Source organism: Rhineura floridana, chromosome 3, assembly GCF_030035675.1.
Source record: "Rhineura floridana isolate rRhiFlo1 chromosome 3, rRhiFlo1.hap2, whole genome shotgun sequence".
Taxonomy (NCBI): Eukaryota; Metazoa; Chordata; class Lepidosauria; order Squamata; family Rhineuridae; genus Rhineura; species Rhineura floridana.
The window spans coordinates 36719858-36731261 of record NC_084482.1 but is presented as its reverse complement, the minus strand read 5'-3'; positions in this window follow the sequence as shown (position 1 = coordinate 36731261).

Genomic DNA, 11404 nt, shown 5'->3' with positions numbered 1-11404 from the left:
CCAAGGACAAATATAAAAATAAACCCTTGTTCAAATTAGCAAGGTGAAGGGAGAAGGGCCCAGAAGCACCAACTGTCTGACCAGCAGTGAAACAGTCCTAATCCACAGTGAAGTTATTTTGCTTCATAAACTGCGAGTACGTTACCTGCAGGAGGTCTCCCTGTAAAATGAATTATAGTAAGCCATATGTGATAATTAACTGTGCATTAGCAAATATCTTGAAACAGGGGGGCTTCTGTTTTCTCTGTATTTTGACTAATAAAAGCATGAATTTGTTCAACAAATGATCATTTAGGCTCTGGAATGCCAAGCGTATTGGAAGAACACAGTAAGCAATAGAAGATTGTAAGAGGACTAAGAATTTCCTTACACAAACAGGCCATTTAATAGGCTGACTCTATACTATGTTATTCACAGCGCTAAGAAACCACAGTGTTAGGAAGACAAATACAATATACATTTAAAATAATATCAACCTTGTACCCTTACGTACTTTAAAAATACTTCATATGTGACAATTAAAAAAAATTCTAAAAGTTTGTAAATATACTTTTTTATTTTATTTTTACTCAAATGCAAGGAATGGTGGAAACCCAAAATAAACATATCTGGAATATAAACAGATGGGGTTATTTCCATCATCTTCATCGTGAGCTGTAATTAACCTAAGTAGTTGTATAATTACTGACACAAGACTAGTATGTACCAAGGCAAAGGGGTGACGTTATGAAAAATTTCAGTGCCACGTGATGATGAATAGTTGACTCATATTAAAAACAACACAAGATCTTAGCCTAATACATTTTTGTAGCCTGATCTTTTGGTTCCAGTTTCGAATGTCTAGAACGCACAGACAGGGCCAGGTATAATGGGATAGACTGTATTATAGCAAAAAAGATGGCATAGATCAGTGGTGGGGAACCTCTGGTCCATGAGCCTAATTAAGCCCTGCATGAGTCCCAATTTAGCCTACAAGGCCATTCCCCACAAACCACACAAACCTGCCTCATATCTGATTTTCATATGGGTCATCAGGTCTAGGGTACAGATGCAGCTACCTAAAGAAGCAAGCGGGAGTTTAAAGTGAGCTCCCAATTGTCTTTTTGCAAGCAGGGCTCCTTGCCAGTGCCCATCAGCTGGCTAATACTAATAGAGAACCCCACTGGGATCAGTGGGACTTGTTTTCAAGGGACTTCAAAGGGGTGCCCTGTAACCACCAGTCAGTTGATCAGCAGCTGCAGCCCTTTGAAGGTATGTTCCCAGAGCAAATCAGCTGAAAGCGTATATTCAAAGGAGGTGGAAGTAAACGCTGATCTGGTGGCAGCTCGTGGCTCCATGTCAGTAGGGCAGAGAAATCCGCTCCATATTTTAATTTGAATTTTCAAGGAGCTGTCCAAGATGCTTTAGTCTGGACTAAAACCAGGAGCGGTTTCCACGGCCCCACTCACATGGAGCTACCAGCCGCCACTGCTCTGTTATAGCGACCTCCTTTGAACTTTGACAGATATCAGTCATCAGATGTCATTATGACATCTGGTAATTGACAGTGAGTGATCCCACCCACCTGTCAAAGTTGGCCACAGGGAGTGGGGTAATTAGGGATCCAGCCCCGGTGTAGATGGAGAGGCTATGAAATGAAAAGGGCTACCTGAACAATGGTGTATGTAGGGCTTTTTTTTGTGACAGTGCTCACTGGTAGAGATCACCACCATCTCCTTTTTGCTGCCCGTAGCACTTTTGTGCTGGCACCCACGGCATCTTTGTCAATATATACTATCAGCACCTCATTGTTTTTATCAAGAAAAACACTGGGTGTAGGCATTGCCATCAGCACTGCTACCCCCTGGTCCCTTCCCTTAACATTGCATACATAGTAATGTAACAAAAAATAGGCCTTTTTAGCTGGTAAGATGGTAAAGAAGGTGGCAAAGCAAAATCCCAACAAAGAGAGATTTCCTGGGGATTGACCCTGACACACGAGAGTGTGAAGCAACCCATTTTCCGATTAAAAGGAAAATAGGTGAAGGCAGGAGCTGGTGTCTCTGAACGATCCAGCAAGGCTCTACAGTGGCAGGGCAGAGAGACTGTCACCATTTAGGCATCTCTTCAGGCAGCAAATGTGTTCGCCTGGTCCTGAGTGGAGAAGGGAGTCCACAGCTCTGTTTTGCATTCCTGACTGGGATCGTGTGGCAGCAGTACAAGCAACTAGTGCTTGTACTAGGGCTGTGCACTGGATTTGGCTGAGGCCCAAGCTAAATTGGAGCTATTCGGAGTCATTTGGGCCTTGGCTGAGTAGGGCTGAGATAGCCCCAGATCTCTACAGGGCAGGTTAGGAGGCCCAGAGTGATCTGAGACTATTAGAGGGTGCGGTGTCAGGCAGAAAGGAGAGGCAGGCATGTGCAAGAGAAAAGAGGTTGAGTGGGAAAGGCACCTTTTTGCGGGAGGTCAGTGCCTTTCCTGCCCAACCTCCTCTTCTTCCCGCCAGGCCTCCCCAAAACCCTCATGATATCCAACTCCCCTTTGCGAGCGGCTTTCCTGCATGCAGAGAAGCTGCTCACAAAGGAGCAGGACTTATCAGGATGGAATCCTCTTGCTGATCAGTGCCAGTTGTTCCTCTGTCATGGGCAGCTTCCCTGCATGCAGAGAAGCCACTTGCGAAGAAGCAGTAACCAGCACGAAGTTACCCATGTACTCTCAAGGGGCGGGGGGAGAAAAGGAGACACTCCTTCCCAACCATATTTGAAAACTCTATTTTAACTTTAAAAACCCATAGCCCCCCCCCCCCGATTGGATGGATCCGAGGCAGGGCAGGTGGTCTGCTGGTTGAGACAGGGTGGATTAGCCCTCCTCTGGGCCCACAGAAAAGGCCATGAGGCAGGTCAGGAGGGTTGTGCACAGCTCTAGCTTGTACACCCTGAGTGAGGATGTAGGAGCAGGATTGCCACTGAAAACAACGACTCCTAACTAGGGATGGGATCTTTTGGCTGATGTCAGTTTTGAGACCAGACCAATATTGATTCAAGTTTGTTCTTGAATGAAAAGCTGCTGCTTTTACTGATCCATTTTGTTCCTCGCAAAAACATTGTTGGTATTAGTAGTGATATTTTGAAAGGAAATATTGAGAAATGAGAGGAAATATTGACATCACTGTTCTTAATATCAATATTTTAGAGGCAGATTTTCTTCAAAAACAGCTGTGAAAAAATGCTACATAAAAATCTGATCCACAACAATAGAGAACAAGTGAATTAATGGGAAATTTAGTACCACATCTGAATTGTGCCGAATTCTAGCACATCCCTTCTCCTTAAGTGAAGCCCTATTTGTTATACCCTAGAGTAATATGAACATATAAGTGGGGATAGCGGAGTGGAGTATGCTAGCGCCACCCTCGTCACTGCCACCATTACCCTCACTCAGTAGGAAGGAAATCTCCTTTAGTTGTGGAGGCTCCCCACGTTATTTAGAACCCTGGAAAAATCAGGAGTACTACAACGTGCAGGGAGACTCCAGGATATCCAGAGCTAATGTGGTCATCACCCCCCACTCTCCCCACTTCTTCATGGGTATAATACTTGAAGAGGGCTATAGTATAATTCACTAATAGGCAAAAAACCTTGTGGCTTAAGAATGTACCTATAGCCCACAGATATTTCTATCAAACTTTAAAAAGCAGGGAAATTGGGCAACTATAGTGAATGCACCAGGGCAGCAGGAGACCTGACCTCCTCTCTGAGATATTGGACTGCCCTACAAAGTTGTCAAAATGCAAACACCATTTGGGTTGGTCTTTCACAGTCCAATCCACTTGCTGTGTAGGTAGGAAGAATTTGGTAACATGTGCCAAATGTTTTTTGCCTATTAGTGAATTTCTCTGCTTTTAATCTGGGAGATAAGAAATGGGATCCTGTGCAAGCTTGCTGAGAATGGATTGATCATTTGCATGCTTATTGAATTCAGTGGGATTGACTCCCCTGGAATCATGCTTAGGATAGGTGAAACTGACCACAGGGGATGGGGAGGGGACGAGGAGGAGGGAAGGAGCAGGGGGAGGGGAGCAGGAAGGAGGGGGAGGGGAGGTGAAGGGCAGGTTTGATGATTTGCATGTTTATTGAGTTCAGTGGGATTTACTCCCGTGCAATCATGCTTAGGATAGATAAAACTGACCGGGAGAGAGGGAGGGATGGCTGGAGTGAGCAGGGAAGGAGGAATAGGGAAGAGGGGAGGGAAGGAGGAAAGGAGAGGAGAGGGGAAGGAGGGGGAAAGCCAAGTATGATCATTTGCATGCTTATTGGTTTAATGGGATTTACTCCTATGTAATCATGGTTAGGATAGGTAAGACTGACCATGGGGGAAGAGCAGGGGGAGGGGAGAGGAGAGGGAAGGAGAAAGGGAGAGAAGAGGGGAGGGAGAGGGAGGAGGGGGGATTGGAGGGGGAGGGGCAGGGCAGGGGAGGGCTTATTGAGTTCAGTGGGATTTACTCCCGTGCAATCATGCTTAAGATAGGTAAAACTGACCATGGGGAGGAGAAAGGGGAGGGGGAGGAGAGGATTGGAGGGGGAGGGGAGGGAAGGAGCAAGAGGAAGGGTATAGGAGGGAGGAGAAGGGAAGGTGGGTTTGACCAGTTGCATACTTTTTGAGTTCAGTGGGATTTATTTCTGTGCAATCATGTTTGAAAATGGAAATGGAATGCCTTCAAGTCGACCCCAACTTATGGCGACCCTATGAATAGGGTTTTCATGGTAAAGAGTATTCAGAGGTGGTTTTACCATTGTCTTCCTCTGAGTCTGAGAGGCAGTGACTGGCCCAAGGTCACCCAGTGAGCTTCATGGCTGTGTGGGGATTTGAACCCTGGTCTCCCAGGTCATAGTCCAACACTGACCTGGGGGAGGGGCAGGGAGGGTAGGAGGAGGGGAAGGGGAGGGGATTGGGTGGGTGGATAGGCACTGGGCAGAGGGAAAGCCCCTTTCCTTTCCAAAAGGAAAACATTGTGAACAGTATCATTGCTTTTCCACGTTTCCCGCACCTTTTTATTCTACAGCAGGCACATTTTTAACTAATTTAAACTAAAGTTGTCCCTGGCCATATCCACACCAGGCCTTTATTTCACTTTGGACAGTCATGGCTTGTCTCAAAGAATCCTGGGAATTGTAGTTAGTGAAGGGTTCTGAGAATTGCTAGGAGACACCCTGTTCCCCTCACAGACCTTCAGTCAGGGTGGCTGACTGTTAAACCAGTCTGGCCACGGGAGCTCTGTCAGTGGAATAGGAATGTCCTCTCAGCACCCTTCACAAACTACATTTCCCAGGATTCTTTGGGGGAAGCCATGACTTTCTAAAGTGAAATAAAGGTCAGGTGTGGGTGTGGCTGCCTGATTAGGCAAGCCCAGCAGCTGTGAGTCTGGCTTTTAGAACACTGACAGTTGGTTCTTACTGAGCATGCCCGACACTACCATAGGATTCCAGCCAAAATTTCTTAATTTAATTAAAAATCAGCCAGGCATTTTTTAAAAAGTTTTAAACTGCAGAAGATGAAGGTCAGAGTATGGGGCAACATCAGTAACAGGTTTACAGGTACTCTGTGAACATGGCTGATTTTTTAATGAATTTCAACAGATTATGAGAGCTCTGAGAGAAAAATCCAAAAGTGCTCTGGGTTTTTTCCTCTCTCTTTATACTTTGAACTCTCAATTCTTTCTGACTGTTTTGTGTATCGCCATGAAAATTGAGAGGGTTGTTAAGCAAGCATTTCTGAGTTCAGGACTATAAGTTTTGTAAGGTTTTGTTTTGAAATGAGCTTACGGGATGCATCAGAATGGCATGGGGGTATTTTCAATTTAACATTGCGGAATGTGAATAATCCACACTGGCTATAGTATACAGCCACTCTTGTGGCTGTAAAATATGTAGGTATGCCCCACAGTTCCAAGACCTTCTGTCTCAGAATCAGTAGCAGTATTTAGGCATTCCAGCAGCATGGTTTGAAGGTACCCAGTACAACAACATTGTGAAAACAAAGTGGGTCTGGGGCTTGCCACTGCCTGGATGAGAGACCACTTGGTACCCCTGACTATGCCACCTTGAGTTTCATGGGGGATAAAAAGGACAGGTATAAACTTAGTAATAAAAATAAATAAAATATTTATTACATGCCCTTACAATCTAGGTTGCCTTCCCCATCTCGGTGCCATCCAGCTGTTGTTGGACTCTGACCCAGCGCCACCAACCATGCCGCCCAACAAGATCAGCCACACAGGACCTTCTCTCAATCCTGCCAACTAAAACAGCTAGGTTGGCGGGGACAAGAGAGAGGGCATTTTCAGTGGCGGCCCCCACTCTCTGGAACTCCCTCCCGTATGACCTTCGACATGCCCCTTCCCTGAATGTATTCCGCCAAGCTTTGAAGACCTGGCTCTTCAGACAGGCCTTTGGGACTTACGGGGAGGGTTAAATTTTTACGACCAATAGCCTACTACTCTGTACTGGAACTGTTTTATTGTTTTATTGTTATATTGTATTTTATGATGTATTTTATTATGATGTAATGTATTGTTGTTAAATTGTACGTCGCCTAGAGTGGCCATTGGCCAGATAGGCGACCCACAAATTAAATTATTATTATTATTATTATTATCCTGGAAGGCAAGGAGGCTGAAAGTAGCAGAGCCGAAGCAAATGATAGGTGGAGCCAGCTAACTCTGGTTTTGTCATTCTCCTCCTCCCTGCTGAATTCTACAGAGGCTCAGGAGGAGAAAGGTGACAGTGAACTGACAGCCAGCGGACAAGCCTTGGACTGGCTTCAGGTAAGGAGGCAGGCAGGTGGAGGCTGAGGGTAGACTTAGCTTGGTGAGGCAGTGCCCCATTTGCTTTAATGGCCCAGACTCCACTGCTCTGGCTTCCATCCATCAGCATGGCCAAACGGCATCAGGGATGATGGGGTCTGTCTTCCAACAACATGTGGAGGATACCAGGTAGGGAAGGCCAGGGGCTGAGTAGCACTATACATTACTAGGAAAGAAGCTGACATATACAGTAGTGTTAATGGTTATTTATGGACAGTCTGTGATATGAAAGCTGGCAACTTCTCTGACTTCTAGGCAATACAAGAAAGTGCTAAACACATTCCCAGATCAGCTACACTACTAGGACTGAGACTGTACACAAAGAGAGGAGGCATTGTGCTTTGAAAGCTTTTACTCATCTTGATGTGACTCTTGGCTATTGCTCTAAAGCAGGGGTCACCAATACACCACCCATGGGCGCAGTGGCATCCTTGAGGTCTTTGCCTGGTGCCCCCTGCAATGTCCCATTGGTCAAGAGGGCTCAGATTAATTCTATTGGATCCAACTTTTACACAGCTCCTTTGGAGAAGTGAAGCAAGTGCTCTCCCTCTCTCTTGGAGTGCTGATCTAGAGAAGCAGGAAGAGAAATAACCAGAAGGGGGTGGCACCCACAGCACTTGCTTAAAAATCCAAATGTGGTCAAGAGCCTAAAAAGTGGAGCGGTACATCCGATTCGCCCAAGGCCTGAGCCAAATCAGGCTTATTTGGAGGCATTTGGGCTGCGGCTGAGTTGGACTGAGATAGCCCCAGATCTCTATGGGTTGGGTTGAGTGACCCAGGGCTATTGGGATGAAGAGGCATCAGGCAGAAAGAAGAGGCAGGCATGCTCAGGAAGAAAGAGGTTGAGCGGGAAAGACACCTCATTGCAGGAGACGGTAGGTGCCTTTCCTGCCCCATCTCTCCTTCTTCCTGCCGGGCACCCCCAAGCCCTGCATAGTATCCAAAGCTGCTCGCAAAGGAGTAGCACCCCAGAGTATGGAATTGTTCTGCTTATCAGCTGTGCAGTGCCCGTCACTGCTTGTTCGTGGGAGGCTTCCCTGTATGCAGAGAAACCTGCTGGCGAAGAAGCAGTGACTGGCAACACACAACCTGCTGATAGGCAAGACTGATTTGATTTGATTTTAATATTTCTACCCCGCCTTTTAGCCAAAAGGCCCTCAAGGCGACTTACAAAAGAGCACAAATATAAAGATACATCAATAAAACATCAATAGAACATCAGTAATACATCAATAAAACAATAAAAACAATACAATTTGCAAAAATGAAATAGTTAACCTTCATTAGATATTGATGATGGAAATCATACAAATAGCACATGCCGACCTTAAAAAAGCAGACTTGCGAGCATCTTTTTAAAGTTTATGATTCAGCTAAACAGCAAGTCATCCTGAGGTTTTCTGCTGGTTTTGAAGAAAGGGCAATTACTATGCCCTTCAAACGTCCCCAGATTCTCAGGTTCCAGAATGGTAGCCATCTTAAGTCTGCTGCCTCTCAAGGAATCCGCCCACCCGCCCGGGGCCCTCCTTTTCCCGCGGCCGCCCTCCTCGTCCCGGTGCCTCGCTCAGCAGCAACGGCCGCATCCGCATCCTGCCGAGTTCACGGCCTGGGCTGATGATTCCATCCTCTACAGTGCTGATTGCATCTGCCTGTTCTCAGTCAGGGCAGGAGGGAAGAGAAGGAGATGCAGTGTCTCCTCCTTCCCCCATCACCTTCCCGATCATATTTTTAATTTTTTTAAAAAAACTTAGCACCACCCCCAAATAGCTTCACGGATGGATCCAGGGTGGGGTGGGTAGTCCTCCCTGGGGCCCACAGTGACAAATAGAGAGAAAGCTGGTGACTTCTGCTCCAAATATAGCATTGAGAATGGCTGTTAGCTGAGTTGTCTAATAGATACTATAATATCAGGCACCAGAATCAAAAAGATGTGGAAATTCTTTCATTTTGAGCTTCAAGGGGAATTCAGACTGTCTCTCAGAATTTGCTTTAGGATGTGAAGCCGTCCTAGTATCAAATTAGTCTAATTTCAGGGTTCTTTAGCTGATGAAGAGAAAAATAAGCCCTGATAGGGACTTGAGACTTTCCTTCATTCCCCACTGACTTTAATTCTAATTGCTTTGATAAAGATTGTATATCTCAAGCCATAAACAGTTCCTCATTATGTCAGTTGCTAATTATGCTGTCAGTTGCTTCAGTCATCTTGTAAAGGCTTATCTTTTTGCTCAGGCTTTTTCTGACCCATATGATCCAATACTGTTTCATGTGTTCAAAACTACTAATTCCTGTTTTATCAATTTTAGGCTGTATTTTTGCTTTAATGGTTTTTATATTGTGCATAGGGGGCCGCCAATCCGGTGCCTGTGGTCACCACGGTGCCCATGAAGACTTTTATTGGAAGAGGCCCCAGATTCTGATCTTTCTTTAGCCCTTCTAAAAAGAAAGTTATGGAGCAAACGTGCAGGTGAAATGAGACAGCCTGGCTGCCCCTGCCTGTCAGTGTGATTAACCAATGAGTGAAGCCAGAGCTGTGATTGATAAGTGAGTTGTTTGGGCACCAGGCAATAGGGATCCCTGGGACCCTTAAAGTGCTTCTGATTTTCCCACCCCTTTAGAGCATTTTTCCTGCTTCTGACTTATTTTCTAATAGTCCTTGAAATCTCTATAGTTTGCTCATTCTTTTTACCTGTCAACCAGGATGCATCTTTCCTGTGTGAGTTTGTCTGAGGTGAGGTAGTCGTTAGAAGTTATTTTCTGCAAATACTACTATGTAATAAGTATGGGTGAATGTTACAGAATCTCTTCCCCAATTGGTAAACGCAAAATGTGAAAACTTTGAGTGTTGGAAGTGGGGCAAGAGCAACTGCTGCTTTGTTTTTCTGTTTATGTTCCAGAAGGGAGAGAGAGTTAGGGTCCTCCAGATGGCTAGGCTTGACTACCCTTACCTGTGATGCTCTGACTGACTTCCTTCCGTCCTTGGACTGATAAGCTTAGGGAAGCTTATGCCTCCTCCTTCCGCCCTTTCCTCTCTTCTCTTCTTTGACTGTTGGAGAGAGAGGAGACACCTTTGTCTCTGCTCTCTCCGTCCTGAGCCATGTGGGCAACTTCCAAGCCTGGGCATTGCGCCTCCAACATAGTTAGTTAGGTAGAACTAGGTATGCCTTTTTATCTACTATGTATTCCTATAAATAAAGTAGCTTTTCTTATTTTACTAAATCTTAAGTCTCAGTGATCTCAATGCAGAGTAAAAGCCTGCTTTCTTAGGTAAACATACACACTGGCACACACGCGTCTCAGACCTTTGGCAATCTCTGCTAATATCTATGCAAATTTACATAACATTAGGCATGTTTCCCGCTTTGCAGGAGCTAATGTTCAGGCACTCATTAAGAATTCACTGTATAGTTAACTTATAGTACAATGGTACGTCTATTTCAGAAGTACGTTTCTGTGTTTAAGGGAGCTTAAGCCAAGGTAACTGGCTACAGGATGGCAGCCTAGGCTTTGGTGTATGATTAGCATTGGGGGAAAACAGGGTTCTTGTGCCTTTGACAGCTGTATCTCTGCAATCAGGACCAGTAGGACACGCCTGAGTTCTCATAGCAAATATGAGGCTGGGGGGGGGGGGGACAGAGAAAATGATGACCGTATGCTGTTTATGTGATGTCATGCCCTTCCTGGCACCTATTTTGTGACTTTCTCAAAATTTGAAATGTCAAAAAAGATTGGCAACCCCTGTTGTACATAGTGTATACCATTTAGAGATTTCTGAAATATGAAGTGGTTCGGGAATGTTCCTTCTGGAAGGAAGGGCAGGATATAAATTTTAATTAATAAATAAATAATCACCTACTATGAACAAATGATGAAAAGAACTGGCAAAAAATGATATGGTGGTTTACAGTTAATTACAACACCCTCACCCACTTCATTTGTCCACTACAACGATAGAACACATGCTAAAATGTAAACCATGTAGAGATTTTTATTATATTAAGTGGTATAAATGTATCATAAACAAAATGCATTTTTTAAAAAACAACAAACCTTCTGTTGTTTTAACAACAAAATAAAGTATTTGCCTAAATAAAACAAAAAGAAAATGCATCCACCCACAGAGTCCTCTTAAGAACATGCAAAACAAATGACACCCAAATCTCCAGATTGTGTAAATACCTTCTGCATGCTTTAGGACAAACCTGAGTCAGTAGCACCTCAAGCCTTGCTGTATACAAAAAGTGATTGGCTGAGAATTGGGCTTGATTTTTAATGAACAAGAATCACAAGCAATCAGGTGGAATTAACCACTAAGCTAAGTACAGCACAGTCCCCAGCAACATTCTCTTCTGGTGAGATTACCTCTTCATGAAAAATATTCTGCTTGCTGCACAATGATCTTTCAAAATCAGCCACAGCTCAGATCACAATGATGGTTTCTTTGACACATGATGGAAACAAGTGACCACAGTGACAGCTTCATACCTGTGTTGAAATCTTGAGAGTCACAATCAGTGACTAGATCAGCAATAATAGGCACTATAGCACAAGACTTCCCATTCCAGT